General features: G+C 45.0%; 1 protein-coding gene across 1 annotated transcript in view; it reads right to left on the bottom strand.

Moving 5' to 3' along the window:
- LOC110505775 (A-kinase anchor protein 6) overlaps positions 1–12,302 on the bottom strand; it is a 234,487-nt gene extending 222,185 nt beyond the window's left edge. Inside the window, exon 1 of the mRNA XM_090221110.1 lies at positions 11,736–12,302. The gene's annotated coding sequence lies outside the window, so the exon portion shown is untranslated. The remainder of the gene's footprint in view (positions 1–11,735) is intronic.
- Between the last annotated feature and the right edge of the window lie 706 nt (positions 12,303–13,008).

Raw genomic sequence — 13,008 nt, 5'->3', positions numbered from 1 at the left:
GGGCTTTGGTGACAAAACGGATTGCACTGTGATAGACTGCATCCAATTTGTTGAGTAGGGTATTGGAGGCTATTTTGTAAATGACATCGCCAAAGTCGAGGATTGGTAGGATGGTCAGTTTTACAAGGGTATGTTTGGCAGCATGAGTGAAGGATGCTTTGTTGCGAAATAGGAAGCCAATTCTAGATTTAACTTTGGATTGGAGATGTTTGATATGGGTCTGGAAGGAGAGTTTACAGTCTAACCAGACACCTAAGTATTTGTAGTTGTCCACGTATTCTAAGTCAGAGCCGTCCAGAGTAGTAATGTTGGACAGGCGGGTAGGTACAGGTAGCGATCGGTTGAAGAGCATGCATTTAGTTTTACTTGTATTTAAGAGCAATTGGAGGCCACGGAAGGAGAGTTGTATGGCATTGAGGCTTGCCTGGAGGGTTGTTAACACAGTGTCCAAAGAAGGGCCAGAAGTATACAGAATGGTGTCTGCGTAGAGGTGGATCAGAGACTCACCAGCAGCAAGAGCGACCTCATTGATGTATACAGAGAAGAGAGTCGGTCCAATAATTTAACCCTGTGGCACCCCCATAGAGACTGCCAGAGGTCCGGACAGCAGACCCTCCGATTTGACACACTGAACTCTATCAGAGAAGTAGTTGGTGAACCAGGCGAGGCAATCATTTGAGAAACCAAGGCTGTCGAGTCTGCCGATGAGGATGTGGTGATTGACAGAGTCGAAAGCCTTGGCCAGATCAATGAATACGGCTGCACAGTAATGTTTCTTATCGATGGCGGTTAAGATATCATTTAGGACCTTGAGCGTGGCTGAGGTGCACCCATGACCAGCTCTGAAACCAGATTGCATAGCAGAGAAGGTATGGTGAGATTCGAAATGGTCGGTAATCTGTTTGTTGACTTGGCTTTCGAAGACCTTAGAAAGGCATGGTAGGATAGATATAGGTCTGTAGCAGTTTGGGTCAAGAGTGTCACCCCCTTTGAAGAGGGGGATGACCGCAGCTGCTTTCCAATCTTTGGGAATCTCAGACGACACGAAAGAAAGGTTGAACAGGCTAGTAATAGGGGTGGCAACAATTTTGGCAGATAATTTTAGAAAGAAATGGTCCAGATTGTCTAGCCCGGCTGATTTGTAGGGGTCCAGATTTTGCAGCTCATTCAGAACATCAGCTGAGCAGATTTGGGAGAAGGAGAAATGGGGAAGGCTTGGGCGAGTTGTTGTGGGGGGTGCAGTGCTGTTGACCGGGGTAGGAGTAGCCAGATGGAAAGCATGGCCAGCCGTAGAAAAATGCTTATTGAAATTCTCAATTATGGTGGATTTATCAGTGGTGACAGTGTTTCCTATCTTCAGTGCAGTGGGCAGCTGGGAGGAGGTGTTCTTATTCTCCATGGACTTTACAGTGTCCCAGAACTTTTTTGAGTAAGTGTTGCAGGAAGCAAATTTCTGCTTGAAAAAGCTAGCCTTGGCTTTTCTAACTGCCTGTGTATAATGGTTTCTAGCTTCCCTGAACAGCTGCATATCACGGGGGCTGTTCGATGCTAATGCAGAACGCCATAGGATGTTTTTGTGTTGGTTAAGGGCAGTCAGGTCTGGAGAGAACCAAGGGCTATATCTGTTCCTGGTTCTAAATTTATTGAATGGGGCATGTTTATTTAAGATGGTTAGGAAGGCATTTAAAAAAAATATCCAGGCATCCTCTACTGACGGGATGAGATCAATATCCTTCCAGGATACCCCGGCCAGGTCGATTAGAAAGGCCTGCTCGCTGAAGTGTTTCAGGGAGCGTTTTACAGTGATGAGTGGAGGTCGTTTGTCCACTGACCCATTACGGATGCAGGCAATGAGGCAGTGATCGCTGAGATCTTGGTTGAAAACAGCAGAGGTGTATTTAGAGGGCAAGTTGGTTAGGATGATATCTATGAGGGTGACCGTGTTTAAGACTTTGGGGAGGTACCTGGTAGGTTCATTGATAATTTGTGTGAGGTTGAGGGCATCACGTTTAGATTGTAGGATGGCTGGGGTGTTAAGCATGTTCCAGTTTAGGCCGCCTAGCAGCACAAGCTCTGAAGATAGATGGGGGGCAATCAGTTCACATATGGTGTCCAGAGCACAGCTGGGGGCAGAGGGTGGTCTATAGCAGGCGGCAACGGTGAGAGACTTGTTTTTAGAGAGGTGGATTTTTAAAAGTAGAAGTTCAAATTGTTTGGGTACAGACCTGGATAGTAGGACAAAACCCTGCAGGCTATCTTTGCAGTAGATTGCAACACCGCCCCCTTTGGCAGTTCTATCTTGTCTGAAAATGTTGTAGTTTGGAATTAAAATGTCTGAATTTTTGGTGGTCTTCCTAAGCCAGGATTCAGACACAGCTAGAACATCCGGGTTGGCAGAGTGTGCTAAAGCAGTGAATAGAACAAACTTAGGGAGGAGGCTTCTCATGTTAACATGCATGAAACCAAGGCTATTACAGTTACAGAAGTCGTCAAAAGAGAGCGCCTGGGGAATAGGAGTGGAGCTAGGCACTGCAGGGCCTGGATTCACCTCTACATCGCCAGATGAACAGAGTAGAAGTAGAATAAGGGTGCGGCTAAAAGCAATAAGAATTGGTCGTTTAGAACGTCTGGAACAGAGAGTAAAAGGAGGTTTCTGGGGGCGATAAAATAGCATCAAGGTATAATGAACAGACAAAGGTAAGGTAGGATGTGAATACAGTGGAGGTAAACCTAGGTATTGAGTGATGAAGAGAGAGATATTGTCTCTAGAAACATCATTGAAACCAGGAGATGTCATTGCATGTGTGGGTGGTGGAACTAATAGGTTGGATAAGGTATAATGAGCAGGACTAGAGGCTCTACAGTGAAATAAGCCAATAAACACTAACCAGAACAGCAATGGACAAGGCATATTGACATTAAGGAGAGGCATGCTCAGTCGAGTGATCAAAAGGGTCCAGTGAGTGGAGAGGTCGGTTGGGGGTCACGGCGATTCAGACAGCTAAATCGGTAGCAAGCTAGCATAGGAGCAAGCTAGCATAGGATGGAGGTCTGTTATTAGCCAACTCTTGCGTTCCGTCAGTAGATTAGTGGGTTTCCGTGTGGTAGAGGGGATTAATCCAAATCACACAACAACAACAAAAATAAAAACAATAGATATAGTTATAGAGGCCCAAGAAGAAAAATAAATAAATAAAAATAAAATAGAAATTGTCCGATTGTCTATTCAGATAGCAGCCGATAAGATAGCCAACGGCTAGCAGGCCGCAGATGGGCGCCCAGGCAACGTTGCGCCGGAGGAGCCAGCCGGACAATTCCCTCGGGTAGACAACGTCGGCAGTCCAGCCGTGAAGGCCCGGTGGGGCGCCGCGTAGGCAGCAAAACGGGTCCGGATAGTTGACTGCAGCCCAGGAGTGACTGATGGAACTCTTCAGCTGGCTAGCTCCGGAACAATTGATGTTAGCTCCGGAATCGACGAAAGCCGATAGTCACACGGACAGCAGCTAGTCAGCTGCGAGATCCAGGCATGGACGTCCAGAGCCAGCGGCCGAAATCCAGGGACATGGAGAGAAAAATTGGTCCGATATGTTCCGCTCCGAGCTGCGCTGCGCTGCACCGCACCGCGCCGTACAAAAACTGGCGATAGATTCTCGAGCCAAAGGACAGCCGATGACCACAAACCGTGGTCAGCTGAGTACCAACGATTAGCCAGTAAATAAGCTAACTAGCTTCTGAACTAGCCCCTGAACCAGCTTCAAAGTAGCTTCTGGACCAGCTTCTGGCTAGCTCCCGGCTAGCTTCTGGCTAATTTCTGGCTAGCCTCTCGGAGGATCACAGATCTGAGGTAAATAATACTTTTTTATATACATATAAATTGGTGAAGCGGATTGCAGGAGAGTGTTCTGAAGATGAGTTTTTGGAAAATTAAAAATGTATGTGAAAAAAAAGTTATATATATATATATATATATATATATATATATATATATATACGGGACACGACAGGATGAGGACAAAAATACATCTGAACTGCTATGCCATCTTGGGAGAAGAACATTGACATCAACCACATTTAAAAATCTATTTCCAGCCCAGCCATGATTCCCAATAGCCTGGCTATAGCATCATTTTTTTGATTTGGGGCTTCTTCCCAGAGCACTGCCCTGAGATGTATGGATCATGGTGGGTAAGGCAAGCCTTATTCTAAAAAAAAAATCTTCATCAACCTACAGTCGTGGCCAAAAGTTGAGAACGATACAAATATTAATTTTCACAAAATTTGCTGCTTCATTGTCTAAAATTTGCTGCTTCATATTTTTGTCAGATGTTACTATGGAATACTGAAGTATAATTACCAGCATTTCAAAAGTGTCACAGGCTTTTATTGACAATTACATGAAGTTGATGCAAAGAGTCAATATTTGCAGTGTTGACCCTTCTTTTTCAAGACCTCTGCAATCTGCCCTGGCATGCTGTCAATTAACTTCTGGGCCACATCCTGACTGATGGCATTTCATCTGACCATATGACATTCTCACAATCTTCTTCTGGATCATCCAAATGCTCTCTAGCAAACTTCAGATGGGCCTGGACATGTACTGGCACTGCAGGATTTGTGTCCCTGGCGGCGTAGTGTGTTACTGATGGTAGGCTTTGTTACTTTGGTCCCAGCTCTCTGCAGGTCATTCACTAGGTCCCCCCGTGTGATTCTGGGATTTTTGCTCACCATTCTTGTGATCATTTTGACCCCACGGGGTGAGATCTTGCATGGAGCCCCAGATCGAAGGAGATTATCAGTGGTCTTGTATGTCTTCCATTTCCTAATAATTGCTCCCACAGTTGATTTCTTCAAACCAAGCTGCTTACCTATTGCAGATTCAGTCTTCCCTGCCTGGTGCAGGTCTACAATTTTGTTTCTGGTGTCCTTTGACAGCTCTTTGGTCTTGGCCATAGTGGAGTTTGGAGTGTGACTGTTTGAGGTTGTGGACAGGTGTCTTTTATACTGATAACAAGTTCAAACAGGTGCCATTAATACAGGTAACGAGTGGAGGACAGAGGAGCCTCTTAAAGAAGAAGTTACAGGTCTGTGAGAGCCAGAAATCTTGCTTGTTTGTAGGTGACCAAAAACGTATTTTCCACCATTTTTTGCAAATAAATTCATTAAAAATCCTACAATGTGATTTTCTGGATTTTTTTTGCCCCACTGTATATGCAAATTGCCGTCATACAAACCGAGGCAGCAGACTTTGTGAAAATTAATATTTGTGTCATTCTCAAAACTTTTGGCCACGACTGTACACACAACACCCCATAATGACAAAGCGAATACAGGTTTTTATAAATGTTTGTTGTGAGCCTTGAAATTGAGCAAAACATGATGTCACCTTTTGCACACACTGCTTCAAAAGTGGATACTCTGTGTCTGACACGAGGCTCCAGAAATGGGAAACACCTGATCTTAGTTCACCTTGCAATGTGTCATTTGCCTGCAGCTCCACTATCGCACTCTCTATTCCAGCACGGTCAGGACAGAGGGCTGTGATGACTGGGGTCAGAGATGACACTGGCACATGAAAGAGGTTCTCAATGAAGTTGAAAAAGTGCTTGTACTCCATGATACCACTGAATCTTGACTCAAACTTCAACTCTTCCAACACACGCACAAATGCATCAGAGCTAAATGTTGCAGTTTGTCTGGGTTGGATGTGGTGACTGCTCTGAGTTTTGGGAAATTAACAAAATGTCAGGTATGAACAGTGTGGTGACTTTATTTGGAAATGCTGTGACCAGACGCAGCATTTTGCACTGAATTTGAACTTTCCCTTGGAGCTGGAGATTCACCGTGTTCAGGTGGCAGGGACTTAAAAAAGAAAGCTTTAATATTCCTTGTGGATCATCCATTTCTGGCTCCTCTCTCCCCTGGCTTGCAATAAATTCACGGATTTGACTACTTGCTGCATCACATTCTAAGTCACAGTCTGAGTGTAGCCACAAGTGCTTCCTGAGGAATGATACAATGAAACGTAACACATTTGCCAATATCCTCTTTTTCTCATCAGGCCTATGAGTCCCGTCTCCTTCCCTCGCATGTTTGGGGCGCCGTCAGTGGACACAGATCCCAGATTTGACCAGTCAATATTATTATCAGCAAAAAAAGTAACAAGGGCTTTCAGAATATCCTTTCCTCGTGTTTGTCCCTGAAGGGGCAGTAAACATAAGTTCCTCTCTGAACGACTCATTTTGAGGGAAACGGACCCAAACACATAATTGGGCAATGTCCCTTACATCAGTGCTTTCATCAAGTACAATACTAAAAGCAAGGCGCCACGGATATGTCAGTAATCAGTTGCTAACCGATGTCCTCGCTGATGTCTTCTACTGTATGTGTCTTGTTATGGTCGAGTCTGAGAGTTGCAGTCCCTTAATTTGCTTTAAAAGATCTTCCTTGTTTGTAAAATTGGCTGAGGCCAAAAAACATTCTTTGACAATCTCTACGTCTGTGATGGTCTTCTTGTTACTCGCGAGTATCCAAGCAATCTCATGTGTTGCCTCTGTCGTTTTCTCTGCAACACTGCTAGATCTGTCCATCATTTGTTGTTGTCCTTCGAGCTGTCTTTTGAGTTGCGCTATTTTGTTGTCTCTGAGGTTGCTTTGAGGTGGATATGTTTTGTCAAAGTGGGCATGGTGTGACTGGAAATGTTGCTCTCAATTGACTGTCTTCTGGCAAATTAGACAAAGTGAGCTAGTCCCATTATGCAGTACAAAAAAATATTTGTCTGTCCATTTCTCTTGGAACTATCTGTGTTCTTCTTGAATTGACCGTATCCTTCTCTTAGCCACCAGAGCCACGGTTGCTAGCTGCATTTCCCCCGCGCCATCTTCCTGATTTTCCTGGTTCTCCAGTGGTTGTTGGTTCATACTGTAGCTGTCACATTGTTCTGCAGCTCCCCCCCCTCATTTTCATTGTCAATAGATTTAGACTGCAAAATTAGCTAGTAGCAAACTGACATGTGTCAGTCGCTGTAGCTGAGCAGTTTGCCTTCTATTTCGGCCTTTCTGTTCAACAGCTGCGCTATACTGCCATCTATCTGCCGTCCAGAGAACAATCGATATATTCAATGACGTGATTCAGCCCTGCATTAAACACCTTGAATTGAAACTATCATTATTAAGAATGGAAAATATGAAAATCCCAGCGAGCTGCAAATTAAGGGCTCATGCGGCCTGCGGGCCACGCAATGAGTACCCCTGGTATAGGCCAACAGCTAAACACAGAAGAATTTGTTCAATGTCAATTATTTAGTGTAAAACACTAGCAACTTGAATTAGTTTCATTGGTTACCATAAAGTTTGTGATTTTAGCTATTATTCTTCCATTCCATAAAACCAAACTTTCTATTTCCTTATAAGTCAATATAATCGGTTGTGCTGATGAAAAGTAATATATTGAAATAGGAAAGAAGGGTCATGAAAGCTAGCAATGGGAAAGGTCCTCTCTGTGACCTTCATCACACTCTAGTTCTGGCAGCAGCAGCAGTTCTGCCGGAAGCAGTGTTCTCCCCCACAATGGTTCAGGTTGAGTAGTTCCAGCTGTCTCTCTCTCTCTTTCTCCCCCTCTCCTCATATCCTCTCTCTCCCTACAGTGGGACAGATAGATCTCCTCTGATCAGGGCTGAGGTATCATGGTCATAGTATGGCAAATTTCTCTGTATGCACAGTGGTATCTAGTTACTGTTAAGACAATGATAGGTAGAGATGATACAATTGGCTAACAATGGGCTAGCAAAGGAAGGCTTTAACCTTGAGTGCTCTCTCCCTCTCTCTCTGACATCATTAACGCTTGTGAATGGATGCTTGTCTTTTTATGTGGCACAACATTGTTTTCTCTGGCTTGGCATTACTGAATGAGCCAGCCCGCTTTTAAAATGCATGTTTACATCTATTTTTCATAATACTGTATTTGGTTGAATAGCAACCTCTTTCAGTAATAGGAAGTCTCTCCTAACAAAGTAAAATATTGGAATGTTCTGTCGGGAGGCTAAAGTTCAAGAGGGTTCTCAGGAACAACATTTGGTTCTGGATTGCCAAGATTAGTTTAGAATCAATGTGGATAATTGAAGTCATGCTACAGCAGTATTCAACTGAACAGTGTAAACCCCTTCAGCCTCCCAGCAGGCCTCAGCTCAGCAGAGGGAGCCTGGCAGGGTGGGGAGAGGAGAGGGAAGGAGTGGAGGAGGAGGGAGGGGCTCACTGTGACATGGCGTAGAAGAGACCATATGAAAGTCAGACAGACACACACACACCTGCTATGTCTAGGTCGGACTCAATCAGAGGCATGCATGCCTGTGTCTGCTTTGCGCAAGATCAGTCAGTCACTGTTCAATAATTCATTGGTCAGAGATAATGGTGGCCAGTCAGTCCTTCCTGCTCTGACATGGGCCATTTTGGAATCATTCTGATTGGATACCCATGCTCACTGTACTGCAAAGCAAACCAGTCAAATCAGGATGTACACTGAAATTCCAACTCTTCAAAGAGGACATTTGGAATTGCGTTTACTTTCTGAAATTGAAATGGAATTGACCCCAACCCTGGTAAAGACTTACTTGACCAAACTATTGACCAGAACCAGACAAATCTGACTCAAATAGTAGATAGGCTAGCTACTCACTTGAGACCCTATTTACATACTCATCATTTGTATTGTGTGTACATGTGTTTTTATTACTCCTGTTGTTTATGTATCCCGACAGAATGTCACCAGGCTCTCATTTCGTGGCCCGAGGTCTTACCTTTACTGTATTCATCTCAATCAATAGTTTGTTAACCCCTGAAATCATCAATCAATCACCCCTTCCTGTTAGCTAGTATCCAGCTGTTATTATACTAATGTATCCTGACACACATCACGTGACTAACCTAACCCAGTCAAACCAGAACAAGCTGTCCTGAGCTGGCCTGGTTACACATCCACCACACCGATGTAGGATTTTCATTTTATCACTCTTTTGTTGCTGAGAATTTTCCTTCAAAACATGAAATGCAAACTTGTAGTGTATTTGAGGTAAGTCTTGTAAAGTTTGTAATTAACACTGAAAGATGCATCAACCACTAAAAAAATATACATTAATTATAATGGGTTGGACTGAAAACCTAGAGGAGGGCAGCTCTCCAGGAAGAGGGTTTGACTGAAATCCTAGAGGGCGGCAGCTCTCCAGGAACAGGGTTCGACTGAAATCCTAGAGGAGGGCAGCTCTCCAGGAACAGGGTTCAACTGAAATCCTAGAGGAGGGCAGCTCTCCAGGAACAGGTTTGGACTGAAATGCTAGCTCTCCGGGATCAGGGTTGGACAGAAAACCTACACAGAAGAAGCAGTCCAGGACCAGGGTTGGACTGAAAACCTACAGGAGGATAGCTCTCCAGAAACATGTTTGGAGTGAACCTAGAGGAGGGAGTAGCTTTCCAGAAACATGTTTGGAGTGATCTTAGAGGAGGGAGTAGCTTTCCAGGAACATGTTTGGAGTGAACCTAGAGGAGGGAGTAGCTTTCCAGAAACATGTTTGGAGTGAACCTAGAGGAGGGAGTAGCTTTCCAGGAATAGGGTTGGAGTGAACCTAGAGAGAGTAGCTTTCCAGAAACAGGGTTGGAGTGAACCTAGAGAAGGGAGTAGCTTTCCAGAAACAGGGTTGGAGTGAACCTAGAGGAGGGAGTAGCTTTCCAGAAACAGGGTTGGAGTGAACCTAGAGGAGGGAGTAGCTTTCCAGAAACAGGGTTGGAGTGAACCTAGAGGAGGGAGTAGCTTTCCAGAAACAGGGTTGGAGTGAACCTAGAGGAGGGTGTAGCTTTCCAGGAACAGGGTAGGAGTGAACCTAGAGGGAGTAGCTTTCCAGGAACAGGGTAGGAGTGAACCTAGAGGAGGGTAGCTTTCCAGGAACAGGGTAGGAGTGAACCTAGAGGGAGTAGCTTTCCAGAAACAGGGTTGGAGTGAACCTAGAGGGAGTAGCTTTCCAGGAACAGGGTAGGAGTGAACCTAGAGGAGGGTAGCTTTCCAGGAACAGGGTAGGAGTGAACCTAGAGGGAGTAGCTTTCCAGGAACAGGGTAGGAGTGAACCTAGAGGAGGGTAGCTTTCCAGGAACAGGGTAGGAGTGAACCTAGAGGGAGTAGCTTTCCAGGAACAGGGTAGGAGTGAACCTAGAGGAGGGTAGCTTTCCAGAAACAGGGTTGTAGAGAACTGCTCTATACAGTGCGAAAGGAAAAACAACAAATGTGTTACAGAGGGATACAATAACAACCTGTTCTCAGTACAGGCACATTTAGTATTGAAAACAAACTACCCTTATAACTGATAAATAGCATGCAGCTATTGCATGACAGAGCAAAATGTGTAAAATATATTTTATTCAGTTGTATGAGGTCATTATGAAACAAATCATTAAACGGCTAATACCAGTAAGGATACTTAACAACAAACAAATCATACAAGGATTCAAGGCAAGTGCTGCGTTTATGAGATAAATAGGCCCAACCTCAACCAATCTGCTCAATGAACTCCAAACAACCTCCGAGTGTTTCTTTCCTGTGAGATCTAAAGCATCAATAATAACAGAAAGCTTCAAAGAGGATTCTGGGGCTGAGAGCGCGAGAGAGAGATAGAATCCGCATCTCATCCTCCTCCTCACCTGAGACAGCACCAACACACACACACACCTCCCGTCGTGAACAGGGGTGGGGAATAGGACACAGGGGACGTGCTCCAGTAATGGTTCCTGAATCTGACACCACACCTCCAAAACACATCATACAGTCCTGGACCAGGCGGTAACATAAGGAAACTCGAGAGACTGCAGCTAATACTGTAGGCACAACAGGCTAGCTAGGCTAATAATAACATACAGTACCAGGCCATAACATGGACATTGGACAACATATTACAAAGACTGCATGCAGCACATGGCCAAGGCACAACAGGCTAGCTAGGCTAATAATAACATAAAGGCCTAGCAAGGATAGTGAGCCAAGTCCCATACTAATCCCATGCTGTCATAATGAAAAGGACAGATTTCGTGGCTGTGCTGGATGTTGTTGGATGGTGGATGATGTTAAGGAGGTCCAGTTCGCATCCCAAATGGCACCCTGTTCCCTATTTAGTGCACTACTTCTGACACTGAGGGAGGCTAGCCAGGCCAAAGCCATTATGAAGAAGATATTAAGGCGTGCCCTCCCCACCTGAAACATTCAGACAAACCTTTTTCTTCCCTTTCAGGGTGGGATTAAAAAACAGCAATGTAGGAGGAGAGGAAAGGGTGGGATGAAAGGGTTGTGTGGCTGGGGTATTAACTAACTAACGCTCCCTGGGCATTTTGTTTCGTCATGCTCATGCAAAAGGGAAGGGAAACTACCTGACACATCCTAGACCTAGAGAGATGGGTGGAGAACATGACAATCACATCCCATAAAAGGAGCAACAGCTATGGCTGGTAAAAAGAGGTAATGATCCAGCCATCCCAGCTGGGGGCTGGGGAGTTTGTGTATGCGGCAGGCAGACCCTTAGCTCTGCAGGCCGCCTGGCCCCTTTAGCAAAGCTGCCTCTCTCATTCTAATGGTGTTAGCATCAAACAGCCCATTAAATCAGCCTGCTTGAGAGGATTACACACACACCCTCCCACTGCCTGCTTGTAAAACCCACAACACAACAGTCAAACACAGAGAGCACAGAAAACCCAGCACCTACCTACCATATCCCTTTTCGCGTCCACATCATTTTCCTTTTACTGAGTGTTGGAGTCTGTGCTGCAGCGCGACATGAAGCAAGAGAAGGAGGTGCTTGATGTTACCCACTGCTGGGCTGATAGCTCCTGCTTCCTCTCGACCAGACCTGCGTGGATGATAATGATGATGATGCGGTGCCTTTCAGGAGAAAGGCCCTGCCCGTTGCCTTGGAAACTACAAAGTGATGGAGAGGTGGTGCTGCGTGGCAATTGGTCCCCCCCCCCCCAATGAGGGGCTCCCTTGCTGGGACTGGGAGGGTCATGGCTCGAAGGGATCCATCTTTTGTCAGAATTGACCTTTCGTAGCAGGTTTAAGACAATTTACGCAGCAAATTAGGGGAATAAACATGGCAGGTTAGGAAAGGAGTTAAGGTTAGCTAAAATGCAAAAAAATACAGAAAGAAGCTGGATCCCATCTAGACATGACCGGTGGGAGGTGCTGTTGCTGTAGATGAGAGCCAGGGCAGGCTGAGCAATGAAAAGAGCTTGGATGTAGAGGAGAAAGTGATCTCTGCTAAAACAACAACCTCATCTAGTAGCAGCATGGAACAAAACACTAGGGAAAGATTCTGCATATTGTTAGGGTTGCGTCAATTCGAATCTGGTATCAGGATAAATATGACATTGAGTCATATTATGTACTATGTATTTATTACATAAGCAATAAGTGGTAAATGCAATTTTCGTAAATACGGGCTCTCTATCCCACCTCGCAGGGCAAACAGAGAACTGACTTGTCCCTGACAAAGATATTATAAATATATTCTGACAGAGGTAGTTCCAGCTTCCGAGCCGGCCTGTCAGAGTAGAGACAGGCTGGGTGAGACTAAACCACGCCCAATCGTTGATTGTTGGCGCAGAGGCTGGTCCCAGCCCCCTAAGCGCTTCAGCGGTCAGTCATTGTAACTGTGTAGAATATACAGTTATCAGGCACCTGGCTCCTGTTATCTAACAAAAGACTGTGATGGCTTTCTTCCTGGGAAGGCAGAACCAAGAGGCGGACCAAAACGCAGCGTGGTTAGAGTTCATGTTAATTTAATAAGGTAACTCAAACATGAACAGGATACAAAACAATAAACGTGAAAACCGAAACAGTCCTAACTGGTGCATAAAACACAAAGACAGGAAACAACCACCCACAAATCCCAACACCTAAATATGGTTCCCAATCAGAGACAATGACTAACACCTCCCTCTGATTGAGAACCATATCAGGCTAAACATAGAAATAGACAAACCA

Source organism: Oncorhynchus mykiss, chromosome 25 (assembly GCF_057628025.1).
Source record: "Oncorhynchus mykiss isolate SJ-2025 chromosome 25, ASM5762802v1, whole genome shotgun sequence".
Taxonomy (NCBI): domain Eukaryota; kingdom Metazoa; phylum Chordata; class Actinopteri; order Salmoniformes; family Salmonidae; genus Oncorhynchus; species Oncorhynchus mykiss.
This window is presented reverse-complemented; position numbering and strand designations above follow the sequence as displayed.